Source organism: Furipterus horrens, unplaced genomic scaffold, assembly GCF_987537825.1.
Source record: "Furipterus horrens unplaced genomic scaffold, mFurHor1.1.pri manual_scaffold_9, whole genome shotgun sequence".
Taxonomy (NCBI): Eukaryota; Metazoa; Chordata; class Mammalia; order Chiroptera; family Furipteridae; genus Furipterus; species Furipterus horrens.
In genome coordinates this window covers 73,791,725-73,810,189 of record NW_028327179.1, presented here as the reverse complement: position 1 = coordinate 73,810,189, position 18,465 = coordinate 73,791,725, and the positions used below count along the sequence as shown (strand labels likewise).

Below are 18,465 nucleotides of genomic sequence, written 5' to 3'. Positions count from 1 at the left end.
TTAATAGGCAATTGACAAAAATGGAAACAGGATCACTCGCTAAGCATGAAAAGGACTCAACCTCCCTAATAATTAAGTGAATGGAAAATAATCATAATTTTACTGCCATCCTATGGACAAAAATTAAAAACTGACAATACCAAGTGTTAGCAAGGATGTGGAGCAAAAGGAACTCTCATGTACTGCTGGTGGGAGTGAATTGATATAATCACTTTGGGGAATAATTTTACAATAGTTAGCTGAAGATATATAAAACCTGTAACTGAGTGTTATGGGTTGAATTATGTTCTCCCCAAAATTCCTATGTTGAACTCCTAACCCCCATTACCTCAGAAAGTGAGCTTATATGGAAATAGGGTCATTGCAGATGTAATTCATTGAGTTGAGGTCATTAGAGTGGGCCTGTCCAATATGACTGGTGTCCTTATAAAAGGGAAAATTTGGACACAGAGACGTGCACACAGGGAGAATGCAATACAAAGATGAAGGCAGAGATCAAGATGATGCTTCTATAAGTCAAGGAACACCAAAGATTGCCACAGAACCACTAAAGATTAGGGGAAAGGCACAGAACAGATTCTCTCATCCCTTAGAAGAAATAAAGCCTGCTGACACCTTAATCTTGAACTTCTAGACTTCAATGGGTGAACTAATACTTTTATGTTATTTTAGCCATTCAGTTTGTGGTATTTTTGTTACAGCAACCCTATAAGCCAACACTAATAGATTAGTTTGAGCATATGCTCCTCCCTTTCATTTAGGATAGCTGTCCCTAGAAATATGAGCCGCAGGATATAATCTTTCCAGTTCAGATTACCTAAGAAATAGACTTTACTATAATTTCCATCATAATATAATTTCCAACTTCTATATTTAAATCATCCACAATGACAATTCTGAACAGAGGATTATATATATATATTAACAAGTGTGCATCTATTAATGTCATTTTAAAGATATACATGTGCATGGGTGTATATATAACGTACACAAATGTAAAGAAACTATGGAATTAGAACAAACCATCCGATACACCATTTGCTCCTACAAAGGTGGCATACTTATCCGGACACACTAGATTAGACACAGGAAACTACATTAAGATTGGGAGGAAATAACCTATTTTTAATTTTTTTTTCTTCTTTTAAAGATTTTACTTATTATTTTTAGAGAGAGAGGAAGGGAGGGAGAAAGAGAGGAGAAAAACATCAATGTGTGAGAGAAATATTAATTGATTGGCTCTCACTAGCCCCCAACTGGGAACCTGGCCCAAAACCCAGCCAAATGCCCTGACTGGGAATTGAAACTGCAACCTTTCACTTTGCTGAATGATGCCCAGCATACTAGGCCACACCAGTTAGGGCAATATCCTGTTTTTCAAACCGATAATGCTGAAATTGTCACTGGAATTTAGATGAATGGACATTTATGAGGTCACAGTCATTGCTCGCTGCCCACTCCCCTACCCGTCCCTCCACATTCTTAGAATTTTTGTCATTATGGGGGGTGTTCTAGAATGTAGAATCACGTGATTATAACATATGCATGTGCTTTCATTTGGTGGAACTTTGAGTTCAGGCTTTTGCTGTCCTATATTTGCTAAAGACACAACAGCTAACAGACCTAGCTGATCCTGGCTAAAGTACTGTAAAGCTAACCAGTTCTCTGTAGTGGGAAAATCTTTAGGTTTTCTGAGCCAATTCCTTTGCAAAGGTGCTATGAAGGGGGCTAGACAATGATATCCTATGGCTGATGACAGTAGAATTAGCTTCAAAGGGACATCAACCTTGACATCTATGGTATCAGAAGGGGATTTGGGAATGTCTTAATATAAGTAACAGGGACATCAAATGCATCATAATTTCATTTGGAAGAGAATTCCCAGAGGGATAAATGTTTGAATCATCAGAAAGGAGACAGATATTGGGAAATGCAATAAATACAGTTAGCAAGTAGCAAGCCAGTTGACTTAGAGCTAAAATCTGGATCTCATCTTTTATACAGTTTGCTCTGCAGGACTTCTAGCTTATCCAACTAAGAGGGGCTCCTTTCTCCAAAATTAAGTACCTGGAAGAGTTAAGATCTCTTATCTTGCTTTTTAATTGCATGAGGCTCTTACATTGCTTTTGTGAAAGGCTGGGTCTTACCAAAGTTAGGCAGTTAAAATGTTTCCCTGGAATGCACAACTCTGGAGCTATGGTGAGGGAGCCTTTAAGAGGGAGGCATGAGACCAAATGACTGAAAAGGAAGAAAGTATTACAATTTTCAGGGCATGAGGGTCCCACTTTTGAAAGTCTAGAGGGGACAAATACTGCCTTGGCCAGTTTTCCAATTAGTTTTCATGATCAGGAAGCTGAGGTGAAAATGATCTCTACTCAGGAACTATTCTTTTCTCTCTCAGATTTGGCAACAAAGAAAATCAGTTTGCTCAAGTTAGTTCTTAGAACAGACTGACATATTAAAAACTCTAATACTTTGTATATTATCCATCTGTTGTGCCTCCATTCGTATCAGGCATGTTCAAAACAATTTGGATTTTTTCCCTGTCTTCTCTCTCTGTGCTGTGAATACTTCTAAAATGTGTCCATAATCAAGTGAATATGTTTCTGATATGGTGGGTTTTAGAACCTCATTCTAAATTGAGCTGTAACTCAGTTTGTTTAAGGAGATGAAAACTGTTTTATGAGACTAAAATAAATAAGTACTTGTTTACACAAACGGTAATAATATACTAATAAAATGGTAAGAAACAATTATTTTAAAAATGAATACTTAAACAAAATTTAGAAATAAATAAAATTACATATGAGATAAAAGTTGAAAATGCTGAAAATATATCATAAATGTTTATATCAAATTAAGCAAAATAAAATAGCTAAGACAGAATGGGAGAGGGAGAGAATAGCTAAAGCAGAGAAAGGAGTTCAGAAATTGGAGATGAAGCATATACTCATTTAAAATAACTGCATAAATGGCAGAAAAACTAAAATAATCATACATTAAGCAAATGTATATTGATTGCTTTCTTTGCATCAGAAACTGCAATAGCTCCTAGGGTTCTGTCAGTAAACCAGATTGACAAGTCTCAGTCATTAAGGAGCTTTGTTCAAGTGGCTGGACACATAGTAAACAAGTAAACGAATTAATAAATAAAATTACTAAATGTTATTTTTTTCAAAAAAAGAATGAGCAATGTGCTATAGGATAGATGGGTACCTGGTTAAAAGTGCAGGAAAACAGTTCTGAGAAAGTGACCTTTATTCTGAGACATGAAGGAAGGATCCAGTCACATAAAAACCAGCTAAGGCAAAGGGAACAATGGGGGCAAAAGTCAGAGGTGGGAAAGTTCTGTGATTGGAGTGTGGCTGAGGTAGAAGGGCAAGCAAGAGGGTAGCAAGGACCAAGTTCAAAAGATCACGTGATGGGAATGATTTAAATATGGCATGATACGATCTGATCCGCACTTTTTAAATACTCCAGTTGGTATTAGGACAATGAATTGGAACAGGGAAGGAATAGAAGAAGTAAAGGGTTTGGAAACCACTGCAGTAATCTGGGCAAAAAAAGATAATTGTTTGAATTAAATTGTCAGCAGTGGAAGTGGGCTGATTCACCGTGTAATTTGAAAATAAAACCAACAAGATCTACAGCTAGATTTGAAGTGAGAGGAGAAGGAAAGGATAGAATGAAAGAGTGGCTCCTAGGTCTCTGGCTTTAGCAACAAGGCAGGTAAAAACTCATTTAGAAGAATTTAAAAATAGGAGTTTCAAAAGTTTAAAGTAAACAAATAAATATTAACCAAATTGTAGACTTGAGAAATAAAATAGCAAATCAAAAAAATGTGTTTAAAAATAGAAAAAAATACCAGAAGTCATGGAGCCCAATATTTCACATCTTCACACAAACTGAAACAAAGGTCTTCAGGCTAAAGCAGTCATCAGTATTCAACAGACATCCCACATGTGAACTTCCCAAAGATAGACTCTACTATGTTAATGCACATAGGAACCTAAGGTCTTTGGGTAACTTCAGGACTAAAAATATTGGACCAGACAGGGCCTTTTTCTTTTCTTTTTTAAAAAGATCTATTTATTTAGAGAGAGGAGAAGATAGGGAGAAGGAGAGGGACAGAAAACTGATGTGTGAGAGAAACATCAATCGGTTGCGTCTCCTCTGACTGGGGACCAAACCCACAACACAGGCATGTGCCTTAACCAAGAATCAAATCAGCTACCCTTCACTTTGCCAGATGACACCCAACCAACTGATTCAGGACAGCCAGGGCCGGGGCCTGTTTTGATAATTAAAAAACAAAAGACTGATAGGTTGTTTCAGCAGCTTTTCTCTCCTATGTCTGAATTTGCAAAGCCCATTTATACAGAAGATACCTCCAAAGAAAAGCAAACTGGGAAAAAGTCATGTTTTACTGGAAGCACTGGGTGAGATTTTAAGAGAAAAATAAAAGAGAGTAATGAAAGAATAAATTTAAAGAGTTGCTTATACTCAGGACTGACAAAAGAGGAAATGAACAACTATAGTAATGAATATAGAGAAAGAAAAATTGGCAAGAGCCTGAAAAAAAAATCTCATTAACACTGTAAAAGTTATTATAAACATATCACAGTGAAATTATTTTCTTGCTTTTCTTTGAATTTTATATATTTTTAAAATTGTTTTTCTATTACAGTTGTCCCACTTTTTCCTTCATTGCTCCCCCCAACCCAGCCCAACCCTTCTCCCACAGTCAATCCCCACCTCGTTGTTAATGTCCGAGGGTTATTTATACTAGTTCCTTTACTAAACCCTTCCCCTACTTACCCCTCTTCCTCTTCTCTCCCTCCCTGCCCCCAACCCTGGAAGCTGTTACTCTGTTTCTTGTTTATATGCCTCTGGTTCAATCTTGCTCAATTGTTTCTGTTGTTCACTAGTTTCCTGTATTAGGTGATATTATATGGCATTTTTCTTTCATTGCCTGGTTTATTTCACTTAGTATAATCCTCTCCAGTTCCGTCTATGCTGTTGTGAAAGGTAGGAGTTCCTTCTTTCTTTCTGCTGCATAGTATTCTGTTGTGTAAATATACAACAGTTTTTTGATCTACTCATTTACTGATGGGCACTTAGGCTGTTTCCAGCACTTGCCTATTGTAAATAGTGCTGCTATGAACAGAGGGGTGCATAAGTTCTTTTGAATTGGGGTTTTACGATTCTTAGGGTATAATCCTAGCAGTGGAATCACTGGTTCAAAAGGCAGTTCCATTTTTAGTTTTTTGAGGAAATTCCATACTCTTTTCCAAGATTGCTGTGGCTATTCAGGGTCTTTTTTGGTTTCATATAAATTTTTGAAGTATTTGTTCTAGGTCTGTGAAATATGTCATTGGTATTTTATTTATTTATTTTTAATAATTTATTTGTTGTTTTGTTTATTTATTTTTAGAGAGAGGGGAAAGGAGAAAGAGAGGGAGAGAAACATCACTGTGTGGTTGCCTCTCACTCGTGCCCCAGCTGGGAACCTGACGTGCAACCGAGTCATGTGCCCTGACTGGGAATCGAACCAGTGACACTTGGCTCACAGACCGACGCTCAATCCACTGAGCCACAGCAGCCAGGGCCTTATGTCATTGGTATTTTAATAGGGATTGCATTGAATCTGCAAATTGCTTTGGGTAGTATGGACATTTTAATGATGTTGATTCTTCTCATCCATGAACATGGTATTTGCTTCCATTTATTTGTATCTTCCTTAATTTCTTTCTGCAGTGTTATGTAGTTTTCCAAGTACAGGTCTTTCATCTCTTTGGTTAAGTTTATTCCTAGGTACCTTATTTTTCTTGTTACTAAGGTAAATGGGATTTTTTTTTTTTTTTTTTAGTTTCTATCTCTGATATTTTATTGTTGGTGTACAGAAATGCCTTTGATTTCTGTATATTGACTTTGTACCCTGCTATTTTACCAGATTTGCTTTTTATGTTGAGTAGTTTTTTTTAGTGGAATCTATAGGGTTTTCTATGTACAATGTCATGTCATCTGCATATAATGACAGTTTTACTTCCTCTTTTCCAATTTGGATGTCTTTTATTTCTTTTTCTTGTCTGATTGCTGTGGCTAGGACTTCCAACGCTATGTTGAATAGGAATGGCAAGAGTGGACATCCTTGTCTTGTTCCTGATCTCAGGGGAAATGCTTTCAGTTTTTGTCCATTGAGTATGATGTTGGCTTCAGGTTTCTAGTATATAGCCTTTATTATGTTGAGGTATACTCCCTCTATTTTGCCCTGGCTGGTTTAGCTCAGTGGATTGAGCGTCGGCCTGCGAGCTAAGTGTCGCTGGTTCGATCTTCCAGTCAGGGTACATCAGAGAAGGAAAACTCTGACTCCAAAAAACCTCCACTGCCTTGCGGCATACCTCTTCAGGGGAAAGGCTAAGGGAGTAAACCCCGACAGAAAATCCGGAGCCGCTAAGGCGGTTTGACGTTGTAGTCAACACCGGCAACTCCTGCGGCGCACCTGAAGCCAAGCTGTATCGACTCCGTCTTTCCCTTGGACCCTTCAGCTGCGAAGAGAGGGGGGGTCTGCTGCATGGGCAACAGCAGACCCTCCATATTACCCTGCCCAGGCTCTGTAGCTTCAGCGTCATCACAAGATGTCGATTCAACACGGGAGGAGACAGATACCGTGTCACTCCCGAGTCGGACTGCACAGCCATTCTCGGCGGTGCAGATAGACTCTTAAGAAGCTACACCATCGTCTCTCGAGACGGACGGCTGCCGACAACGACGACAACTCCCTCTATTCCCGTTTTGCTGAGTGTTTTCATCATAAATGAATGCTGTACTTTATCAAGAGCTTTTTCAGCATCTATGGATATGGTCATGTGGTTTTTGTCTTTCATTTTTTTAATGTGGTGTATTATATTTATTGATTTGCAAATATTAAACCATCCTTGCATCCCTGGGATGAATCTCACTTGATCATGGTGTATGATCTTTTTAATGTGTTGCTGGATCCTGTTTACCAATATTTTGTTGAGGATTTTAGCACCTATGTTCATCAGTGATATTGGCCGGTAGTTTTCTTTCTTTGTTATGTCTTGACCTCCTTTGGGAATTAGGGTAATACTGACTTCATAGAAAGAGTGGGAGTTTTCCCTCTTGTTGGATTTTTTGGAATAGTTTGAGAAGGATAGGCATTAGTTCTTCCCTAAATATTTTGTAAAATTTGCCTGTGAAGCCACCCAGTCCAGTGCTTTTGTGTGCTGGGAGTTTTTTTATTACTGTTTTGATTTCACTCTTTGTTATCAGTCTGTTCAGGCTTTCTACTTCTTCTTGATTCAGTTTTGGAAGATTATATGTTTCTATAAATGTGTCCATTTCTTCTAGGTTGTCAAGTTTCTTGCCATACAGTTCTTTGTAGTAATTTCTTACAATCCTTTGTATTTCTGTGATATCAATAGTGATTTCTCTTCTTTCATTTCTGATTTTGATTTTTGGGTTCTCTCTCTTTTTTTCTTGATGAGCCTGGCTAAAGGCTTGTCAATTTTGTTCATCTTTTCAAAGAACCATCTCCTACTTTTGTTGATCTTTCGAATTGTTTGTTTAGTTTCTATGTCATTTAATTCTGCTCTTATCTTGATGATTTCCTTCCTTCTTCTTGTCATAGGCTTCGTTTATTGTTGTTGTTCTAGTTCTTGTAGCTGTAGGGTTAGATTTTATATTCGAGATTCTTCTATCCTTTTCAGGTAAGCCTGTATTGCTATGAACTTTCCTCTCAGGACTGCTTTTACTGTGTCCCATAGGTTTTGGGCTGTTGTGTGCCCATTATCATTTGTTTCCAGAAACTTCTTGATTTCTTCCTTGATGTCATTGTTAAGCCATTCATTATTTAATAGCATGTTATTTGTTCTCTTGAGTTTGAATGTCTTTGATATATTTCCTTGAGGTTGATTTCTAGTTTCAAGGCATTGTGGTCTGAGAAGATGCTTGATAGAATGTCAATTTTCTTGAATTTGTTGAGGCTTGTTTTGTGTCCTACCATGAGGTCTATCTTTGAAAATGTCCCATATGCACTTGAAAATAATGTGTATTTTGCTTCTTTGGGGTTAAAAGTTATATATATATATATATATATATATATATATATATATATATATATATATATACTGCACAGCCATTCTTGGCGGTGCAGATAGACTCTTAAGAAGCTACACCATCGTCTCTCGAGACGGACGGCTGCCGACGACAATATATATAATCAGTTAAGTCCATTTGATCTAGTGTGTTGTTCAATGTCTCAATATCCTTGATGTTTCTTTGCTTCGAAGATTTGTCTATTGTTGATAATGGGGTGTTAAAGTCCCCTACAATGAGTGTGTTGCTGTTGATATCCTTCTTGTAGTCTTCCAATATTTTCCTTATATATTTGGGTGCTCCTATGTTTAGTGCATATATGTTTACCAGGGTTATATCTTCTTGATGGATTGTTCCCTTCAGTATTATGAAAAGCCCTTCTTTGTCTCTTTTTATGGTCTTACTTTGAAATCTGTTTTGTTTGATATAAGTATTGCTACCCAGATTTTTTTTTTCATGTCCATTTGCTTGGAATACTTTTTCTATCCCTTTGCTTTCAGTCTGTATAAATCTTTTGTTTTGAGGTGTGTCTCTTATAGACAGCATATATGTGGGTCATGTTTTCATATGCATTCTGCTACCCTATGTCTTTTGATTGGAGCATTTAATCCATTTACATTTAAGATTATTATTGATAGGTATTTATTCATTTTCCTTTGTACCTGTGTTCCTCTCCTTCTTTCTTTTTCTTCTTTTTCTTAAAGCATTCCCTTTAGCATCTCTTGCAATGCTGGTTTGGTGGAGATGTATTCTTTTAGCCTTCTTTTGTTTGGGAAACTCCTTATTTCACCTTCCATTTTGGAAGAGAGCTTTACTGGGTAGACTAGTCTTGGTTGTAGCCCTTTGTTTTTCATTGTTTGAAATATTTTTGCCATTCCCTTCTGGCTTGTAGTGTTTCTGTTGAGAAATCAGTTGATAACCTTATCGGAGCTCCCTTGTATGTTATTTCCTGTTTTTCTCTTGCTGCTTTTATGATTGTCTCTTTTACTTTGAATGTTGCCATTTTAATTATGATGTGCCTTGGAGTGGTCCTTTTTGCATTCATCTTCATTGGAACCCTCTGTGCTTCTTGGACTTGCATGTGTTTCTCTCATCAAGTTAGGAAAATTTTCTGTCATTACTTTTTCAATCAGGTTTTCTATCCCATGATCCTTTTCTTCACCTTCTTGTATCTCTATGATTTGAATATTTTTTCATTTCATGTTGTTCGGCAGTTCTTTTACACCCTCTTCATTCTTTTTCACTCTTTTTTCATTTTATTGTATTGCCTGGGAATTTTTTTCTACATTGTCCTCTAACTCGCTGATCCAATCCTCTAGTTCATTTAGCCTGCTTTTGATTGATTATACTGTGTTCTTCAGTTCATAAATTGTATTCTTCATTTCTTCCTGGTTCTTATTGATAGTTTTTATGTCCTTTTTTATGCTGGTGTAGTTCTCCGTAAGTTCCTTGTAGTTTCCCTGCAATTCTTTGTAGTTTCCCTGGAGTTCTTTGTAATTCCCCTGGAGTTTGTTGTAGTTTTCTTTGAGTTTGTCAAGTTCATTGAGCTTCCTTATAACCATTATTTTGAATTCCATGTCTGATAGTTGGCTTGTGTCTGTTCCATTTATCTCTCTTTCTAGGGATTCCTCTTTTCTGTTCATTGGGAGGTTGTTTCTCTGTCTCCCCATGTTGGATGCTTCTTGTTTGTTTTTGTTTCTTAGATTTGTCTGCTTTTATTTCCCACCTTTATGGTATGAGATTCTATATAGAAGACCTGGGGGATTCAGTGGTGCAGTCTCTTTGATCTCCTGAGCCTGATGCTCTTGGGATGTCCTTTATGCCATTTGTTTAAGCTGTCTGGTTGTATTTTAGTTACTCTTTGGTGGATCCTTCCTTCTGGTTAGTTTATGAGAGCCATTCTGCCCACCTTGTCTTGAGTTCCAGTACAACCTTTGAGAGCTGTCTTCTTTTTCTGGATATGCCCCTGGTCAAAATTTCATGGGTTTCAAATCTTTTCTGGCTGGCTGGCTCTGAGGAGATCTAGTTTGATTCTGAGAGTGCTATTTTTTCACTCGTGGGCCTGCCACCACTCTGCTATGAGCCGCACTTAGTTGAGTCCCTTTCCTTCTGGTCCTGTGGCACTCTCAGCCCTCCTCAAGCTTGTCTAGCAATGCTGTTCTGCTCATGGGCCAGCACACACATGTCAGTAGTCTCTGCCCAACCTCAAGTCCTGTCTCTGTTTTTCCAAAAAGTCTCTGTGTTGGCTCCAAGCTGCAGCACCAGCCTTTGTTCCTGTCTGTGCATCTGCATGTGCCTCTTGCCTCCCTGGGATCCCTACCGAGTCTGCAGTTCTGCCACAGCTTTCCCATATGGGCCCCTCTCCCCGGCTCAGTTGTGCTTTATTTTTTTGTTTGGTGGAGTCTTGGTGCAAGCACCCGGGACGCAGAGTTGTCAATCTAGGGTTGCCAGCCAAGGGAGTTCCCACCTAGATTCAGTTCATACAGTTTCTCACAGTCCGGGCTCTTCACTGTCTTCAACCAAACCCTCTTGCTGACTCTTTCCGGGACTTTGCTGGTTGGTGCGCCTATGGCAGGGGGAAGCTTCCAAGCAGATCCCAGCTAATGAGTTGTTCAGCAGCTGCCCCTTTTGGGTGTAGTCCAGCAGAGGCGCCAGGCTGGGAGACCCAGCGACTCTACTTGGAGAGTGCATGCTGAGTTTTCTGCCCTCTTTCACGCCACTCCCACACTCCCTGCCATGTTTGTGCTGTCTGAAATCCGCACTCAATCATTTCTCTCCGTGTTTGTACTCCAAGTCCTTCCGCGATGGGAGCAAGCAGACAACACTGCTACCTACTCCGCCACCATCTTTTCTCCTCTTATTTTATTTTTACCATGGCAACACAGAATTTTCTTTCTTTATATTTAAAAATCCAGTTATGTTACTATGTCATATCTCTCTATTGACTTTAAGATCATTTCCCCCTAGGAAATAGTGTGTCCTGTAGCTATTTAGATTTAAATCTTCTTACATTTTAGAAATTTTTAAAAAATGTATGTCTTCCAATACTTGCTTCCATTTTTTAGCTTCCTTTTATTAGGGTCCCCCACTATGCATTTGTTGGAACTTATTTGATTGTTTTATTAACAGATAAAGATACATAGACATGTAGATATATACTCTTTACTATCTCTTTTAATGCTTCCTTTATTTTCATTCCATTTTGTTTGCTTGCTTTTCTCATTTTATCCCAGGGTTTTTTACTGTATCCTCTTCAACATCTATTCTTTCTTACTAAGTCTTTAAAATTTGATCATTCTTTCTGTGACATCTTTTTTTTATTACTCCCTTCTTTCCTGAAGTGTAAGAGCTTTATTTCATCTTCTCCTATTTTATTTTTATCTCTTCACTAAATGTTTGCATTTCTACTTTGTAGTGAATTTGTGTTGCTGTTTTACTTAATGTCAAAATATATTACCATAATTTTTATCTGCTCAACGGAAACATTTTCCAGGTTACTGTAATCCACCTGTTGAAAATGTTTGCTTTTCTTTTCTTACATTGTACTTTTATACTTATGCTATAAGGATCCAATGTTTATTAATCATTTATAAATAAGTTTAATTTTCCTGAGTCATGTCCAGAAGATAACAGAGTCTGCTTCCTGTAGCTATGACTCATCTATGAGTCAAATGTTACTCTTTGTGTAGCTTCCTTCCCCTGTTACCTTAAACCAAAACAGATCCAAGAGGGTTTGTGCACCACCTTGCTCTTTTTAGTTTTTCAGATTGCTGCAATAGAATGTAATAGCTTTAGCTATAGAACTCACTTTAAATATGTGTTCTTCATCTTTTGAAAATGTATGGGATGGGGCAAAAGTAAGTTGTAAGCACATGAAACACAGTTTATTCTGTAGTGTTATTTATTAATTATTGTATCATTGTCCATATGAACAGCTGTAAACCTACTTTTTCCCCACCCTGTATTAGCTGGTATTTAACAATCTGCTATCACCAGACCTTCTTACCACTCTGTACTGCTTTTTATGTCCTCCTGCAAATATTTCTAACTTTTATGCTTTTAGAAGCCCTTATAATTTTTGTAAGGAATCTACAGATTATATTAGTCTAGTTTTAATGAAAATGCAGTTTATGTTTTGTTTTATTTTGTTTGTTATTCTGTTACTGTAAGCAGCTGTTAGTTGACGCTTGGGCCTGGTTGGCCACTCTGGAGGTATGGGCCACTTGGGGGCTGTGTAGAGGATGCAGGTATGTCTGGATCTAGGAGTGCCCTGCATGCTCCAATGGGCTTCCTAAGATGTGCATGTGCCATGTCCAGTGTAGGGAGGTGGGTTGAGACCTGCAGCATCTCCAGGCTTCCTGATGGTGGGTTCTGCAGCCCCTCCCTCTACACTACTATAGATAGCCAGGGAGCACCAGGAGTCTCCCCCATTGATCAGGATGGTGCAGGGGGAGGTTCTTACACTGAGAGTGCCAAAAGCTAGAAAGATGAATGGACAGGACTGGAGTGTATAAAAACTTTGAAAGATAATTGGATAGGGGAAAGAAAAAAAAAAGCCCTCCCCTCTCTACTCCTATAAGAACCAATGACTCCAGCAGGAAGGAGGAGTGGTCTTTGAATTGCAAGTCCATCATTCTCACAGGTCACCACAACCAAATAAACTTTTATTTTCTTTTGCACCAGTACTTGCTTCACACCCTTGGCTTTTATGGTGGCAGGTAGCCACAACTGTGTTTCAGTTATAGTTTTTGGCAATGCAGATGGAACAGCTTGGACCTCAGTAAGTCCTGGGGTCCCAGCTGCCTGTGGCAGGCCAACCCTGGATCAGGACTATGGAGACTTCTGGGAGTTGCTGAGAGCTTTTCTCAGGGAATTTCCCTTCACTCCTTCTCAAGGCATCAGCCACCTGAAATGCTTGGCTGGTGAAAGGAAATGGATTTCTGGGGAGCAGAGGGACAGAAAGACTAGGTAAATTGAATGGGTATGCACACTGGGGGTCTTCTATCTCTGCCACTTGAGCTTTGTGCCACTGGGGTCCAGTTAGGACCATTTGCACTACTGGTTGGTAGGTTTTGTCTGCTGCTTGGGCTTTGTGCCACTTGAGCTTTGTGCCACTTGGGTTTTGGGTCCAGTCAAGTGTGCTTGTGGTATTGGTTTGCAGGAAATAAGATGCTAGGACTTGCTTATGAGTGCTCATTTAGACTAATGGAATTATAGATCCAATTTTTGTTCATATGTTCTCACTTTGTCTGGGGTCTTTCTATGATTATGGTTTTGGGTTTGTACCCTTGTGCCATCAGAGGTTGTTTTATTTTGGTTCCTGAAGAGATCTCACTGGGCCAGATTTTAGCAGATTGGTCCTACAGCTATGATCCAATGACCAAGAAGAGTTGGTTTTCTATTGTAACACTGCTTGGCCCCCTAAATGGTTCTCTAAATTACTATACCATCATATAGTTGGAATTATTTTGACAACAACCAGGGAAATTGAACACAATTTCTTTTTTTTTTTTTTCTCTCATTAAACTTTGTTTTAATGTGTCTCAAAAATTCTGTGACAGATTTTGGTCAAGTTGTTTCCATTAAAAAGTACTGATTTTAAAAACTAATAACTTAACTGCCACACACACAAAAAAAACCAAATGGTCCACAAAATTCTCCTTTCCTTCTGAAGGTTTTATGATGCATTGTAATCATTAACCAGTCCTTTATTATTAAACTTAAATGGCCAATTGAGACAAACAGTTCTGAGACCGTTCTTCCACCACTGATTAAGACTGGGGTGGCAGGTGTTGGGGATAATATTCATTTAGCTTTCTGAGCTTTCTGGGCAGACTTAGTAACTTTGCCAGCTCCAGCTGCCTTCTTGTCCACTGCTTTGATGACACCCACAGCAACTGTCTGTCTCATGTCACGAACAGCAAAGCGGCCCAGAGGAGGATAGTCAGAGAAGCTCTCAACACACATGGGCTTGCCAGGAACCATATCAACGATGGCAGCATCACCAGATTTCAAAAACTTTGGGCCATCTTCCAGCTTTTTCCCAGAACGACGATCAATCTTCTCCTTCAGCTCAGCATATTTGCAAGCAATATGAGCTGTATGACAATCCAGAACAGGAGCATATCCAGCACTGATTTGCCCTCGATGGTTCAGGATAATCACCTGAGCTGTGAAGCCAGCTGCTTCCATTGGTGGGTCATTTTTGCTGTCACCAGCCACATTGCCACGACGAACATCTTTGACAGACACGTTCTTGACATTGAAGCCCACATTGTCCCCAGGAAGAGCTTCACTCAAAGCTTCATGGTGCATTTCAACAGGCTTTACTTCAGTTGTAACATTGACTGCAGCAAAGGTGACCACCATGCCGGGTTTGAGAACACCAGTCTCCACTCGACCCACAGGGACAGTACCAATACCACCAATTTTATAGACATCCTGGAGGGGCAGATGCAGAGGCTTGTCAGTTGGACGAGTCGGTGGCAGGATGCAATCCAGAGCTTCAAGCAGTGTGGTTCCACTGGCATTGCCATCTTTACGGGTGACTTTCCATTCCTTGAACCAAGGCATGTTAGCACTTCGCTCCAGCATGTTGTCGCCATTCCAACCAGAAATTGGCATGAATGCTACTGTGTCAGGGTTGTAGCCAATTTTCTTAATGTAGGTGCTGACTTCTTTAACAATTTCCTCGTATCTCTTCTGGCTGTAGGGTGGCTCAGTGGAATTCATTTTGTTAACACCAACAATTAGCTGTTTCACACCCAGTGTGTAAGCCAGAAGGGCATGCTCACGGGTCTGCCCATTCTTGGAGATACCTGCTTCAAATTCACCAACACCAGCAGCAACAATCAGGACAGCACAGTCAGCCCGAGATGTGCCTGTAATCATGTTTTTGATAAAGTCTCTGTGTCCTGGGGCATCGATGATGGTCACATAATACTTGCTGGTCTCAAATTTCCACAGGGAGATATCAATGGTGATACCACGCTCACGTTCAGCTTTAAGTTTATCCAAGACCCAGGCATACTTGAAGGAGCCCTTGCCCATCTCAGCGGCCTCCTTCTCAAATTTTTCAATGGTTCTTTTGTCGATCCCACCACATTTGTAGATCAGATGGCCAGTAGTGGTAGACTTGCTGGAATCTACGTGTCCAAAGACCACGATGTTGATGTGAGTCTTTTCCTTTCCCATTTTGGCTTTGATTTAGTAGTGGTGGTTTTCATGACACCTGTGTTCTGGCGGCAAACCCATTGTGAAAAAGTGAACAAAATTTCTTATGTCCAGGCATTTATATCCTTACACAATAAGGATTCGGCAAAGAAAGGGAACAGATTAATGATGCAGAACAGAGAGGTGCCTTCAAAACCCCTCGCTGAGAGTAAAACACAGGAAGAAAAGGAAAATGAGGACATGTCTCCTTAATACCCTGAATTGGGGACACAGGGTTAGCAGCAAGAAGATTTCCTCCATCACCACCCCTATGGTTAGATACCCCTGAAATAGGGTCCAGGAGGGCAACAGCCCCAACCCTGTATGATGAAGGAATTATCTCTCCCTTGAAGACCTGGCAGGGCATCCAATTTGGCCAGGGAGCATCCTTATCCAGAGCAGGACAATTCCCTTTGAGACAATAGTCTATTGGTAGAATAAACCAGGAAAGCCAGCCTGCTGGCTACTTTTGTGCCCACACTCCATATTCCATTTCAGATTTACTGAATTGGAAGAATACCAACCCCTTATATACAAAAGATCCTCAGAAAATGGCAAGTCTTATCACCTCCATTTTTGCCACTCACCATCCAAACTGGGCAGATGCACAGGCTCTCCTTAGCATCCTGCTAACAGCAGATGAAAGGCAGCTAGTTATAGATAAGGCTAGTGAAGGGGCTCATCTCCTTCATCAAGAGAATCTCAATGGGATCCCCCCCCCAAAAAAATGAAAAAACAAGCTGGGACAATTTCCTTGGCAGAGCCCAACTGGGACCTGAATAGTGGGGACCTAGCCTTTCTAGAACATTACAAAATGTTCATATTAAAAGGGCTTAAGAAAGGGGTGCCTAAATAAAAAAACCTGAATATGATATAGGCCATTCAACAGAAACCAAATGAATATCCTTCTGAATTTTTAGAAAGAATCTATCAGGTCTACCAAAAACATATTGATGCTGACCCACAGATACCAGAAAATGTCTGGATGGTAAGTACAACTTTTATTGGGCAAAGTACTCCAGGTATCAGAAGGAAGCTTCAAAGATTAGGTGGAGTGTTGGGAATGAATCCCTCCCAGATAGTGGACACAGTCTTTAATGTGTACTATGCCTGGGAAACAAATTAAAGTAGTTCACTATTTTCTTTGAAAAGTGCAGGGAAATTGGAAAGAGAGACAGGTCCTGAATAGAAAAAGAGAAAGACCCCCGAGGCACCAATCAATGCAGCTATTGCAAAGAGAAAGGCCATTGCAGAAAGGACTGCCTGGAACTCAAAAAGAAATATCAAAAAGATAAAAACCCTCACTGAGAAATGTTAGAAAGAAATGATGAATCTGATGATGAATGAGGAAGCCCAAGGGCTCCCCTAGACACCTCCCAACAAATTACTATTTACACACAGGAACCCTGGGTACAATTGTCAGTGGGGAATAAGCTAATTGACTTCCTCATAGATATGGGAGCTACACACTTAGTACTAAATAGAAAACTAACCAAGAAAAGTGTTAGTTACTGAGTAACTGGAATTACAAAAGCATGCATTCTTCGACCTCTAGAATGCCACTTTGGGGATCAAAATCTGACACATAGTGTTCTCTACATGCCAGACCTCTCCATTTTATTGTTGGGTTGAGATTTGCTTTGTAAATTGCCTGCACAAACAACTTTTCCTCTGAGAGCAGCAATTATGTTTGAACCCCACTGGAACATGCTTTATAGCTCCAGGTGCTCCTGACTTGTCCAGGAGTACCCAGAGGTGACCTCTTCCCACCTGATATCTACAAACAGGTCAATCAAACTGTCTGGGCTGATGGAAGCTGAGTTAGGACAGTTAACATCCAACCCATAAGAATTTACTTTAAAAAAGGGGCGCAAACCTATGGAAGAAATAATATTCCCTTAAAAAGGAAGCTATAGAGGGAATTCAGTTAGTATTGCAGAACTTCTTAAAATCAGTATTAATTTGGCCATGCCAGTCTCTCTATAACACCCCCATTTTGCCCATCAAAAAGCTTCAAAGACCATCGTTTGCTTCAGAAATCTCCCAGAAAATAGGACAGGCACTACAGGATCAATGGAAACTACATCCATCTTGGAGACCCCCATCTATGGGGAAGACTGAGAAAATGAACAGCACAATAAAGACAATCCTGGTGAAAATATGCCAGGAAACACATTTGAAATGGGACCAGGCACTCCCTATAGCCTTGCTCTGGATTAGGGTAATGCCTGAAGGAAGCAGGCTGAAATTAAGCCCTTTAAAATGGTTTATGGGAGACCCTTGCATGTTTCTGTTTTAGGAATACCCTTTAACTTTAGAACATGAATTAAAAATCAAACAATATGTATGACATTTAGGGCAAACACTACCAACTTCATATGAGTTTGCTCATTGCAAGTCTGTCTATCCATCTGACTAGCCAGGAGTCTGAGTCTTACTAAAGACCTGGAAGACTTAAGGTCCTGAACATCAGTTAGCCAAGCAATGGACTGGTCCCTATGATGTCCTGCTGACAACACACTCTTCCCTAAAGCTCACAGGAATCAGACCTTCAATCCACCACACACAGATAAAGCAAGTGCCGCCTGAGGAGGAGGAGGAGGAGGACTCAGATCTTGTGCTGCCATTGGTCGTCGTCGTCGTCGTCGTCATCGTCAGCAGCCGTCCGAGAGACGATGGTGTAGCTGCCATTGGTACTGCAAGGGAAAGCTGTACCTGCACTCCTGAAAGAGATTTAAAATTCCCCTTTTGGAAAGGAACAGCGACTCCCAAAGTCTCACCTTGGAAGCCCATCTGCAACACAATCTCTTGAAACCTAAAGCAGTCTACCAACTTCAGTTGTTCAGCAGTGCCATCCTCTAGAGCAGTGGTTCTCAGCCTTCCTAATGCCGTGACCCTTTAATACAGTTCCTCATGTTGTGGTGACCCCCAGCCATAAAGTTATTTTCGTTGCTACTTCATAACTGTAATTTTGCTACTGTTATGAATTGTAATGTAAATATCTGATATGCAGGATGTGTTTTCATTGTTACAAATTGAACATAATTAAAACATAGTGATTAATCACAAAACAACAGGTAATTATATATGTGTTTTCTGATGGTCTTAGGCGACCCCTGTGAAAGGGTTGTT

General features: G+C 39.7%; 1 pseudogene; it reads right to left on the bottom strand.

The window, feature by feature from the left end:
- Positions 1–13,717: 13,717 nt before the first annotated feature.
- On the bottom strand, positions 13,718–15,330 carry LOC150001938 (elongation factor 1-alpha 1 pseudogene; annotated as a pseudogene).
- Positions 15,331–18,465: the final 3,135 nt, after the last annotated feature.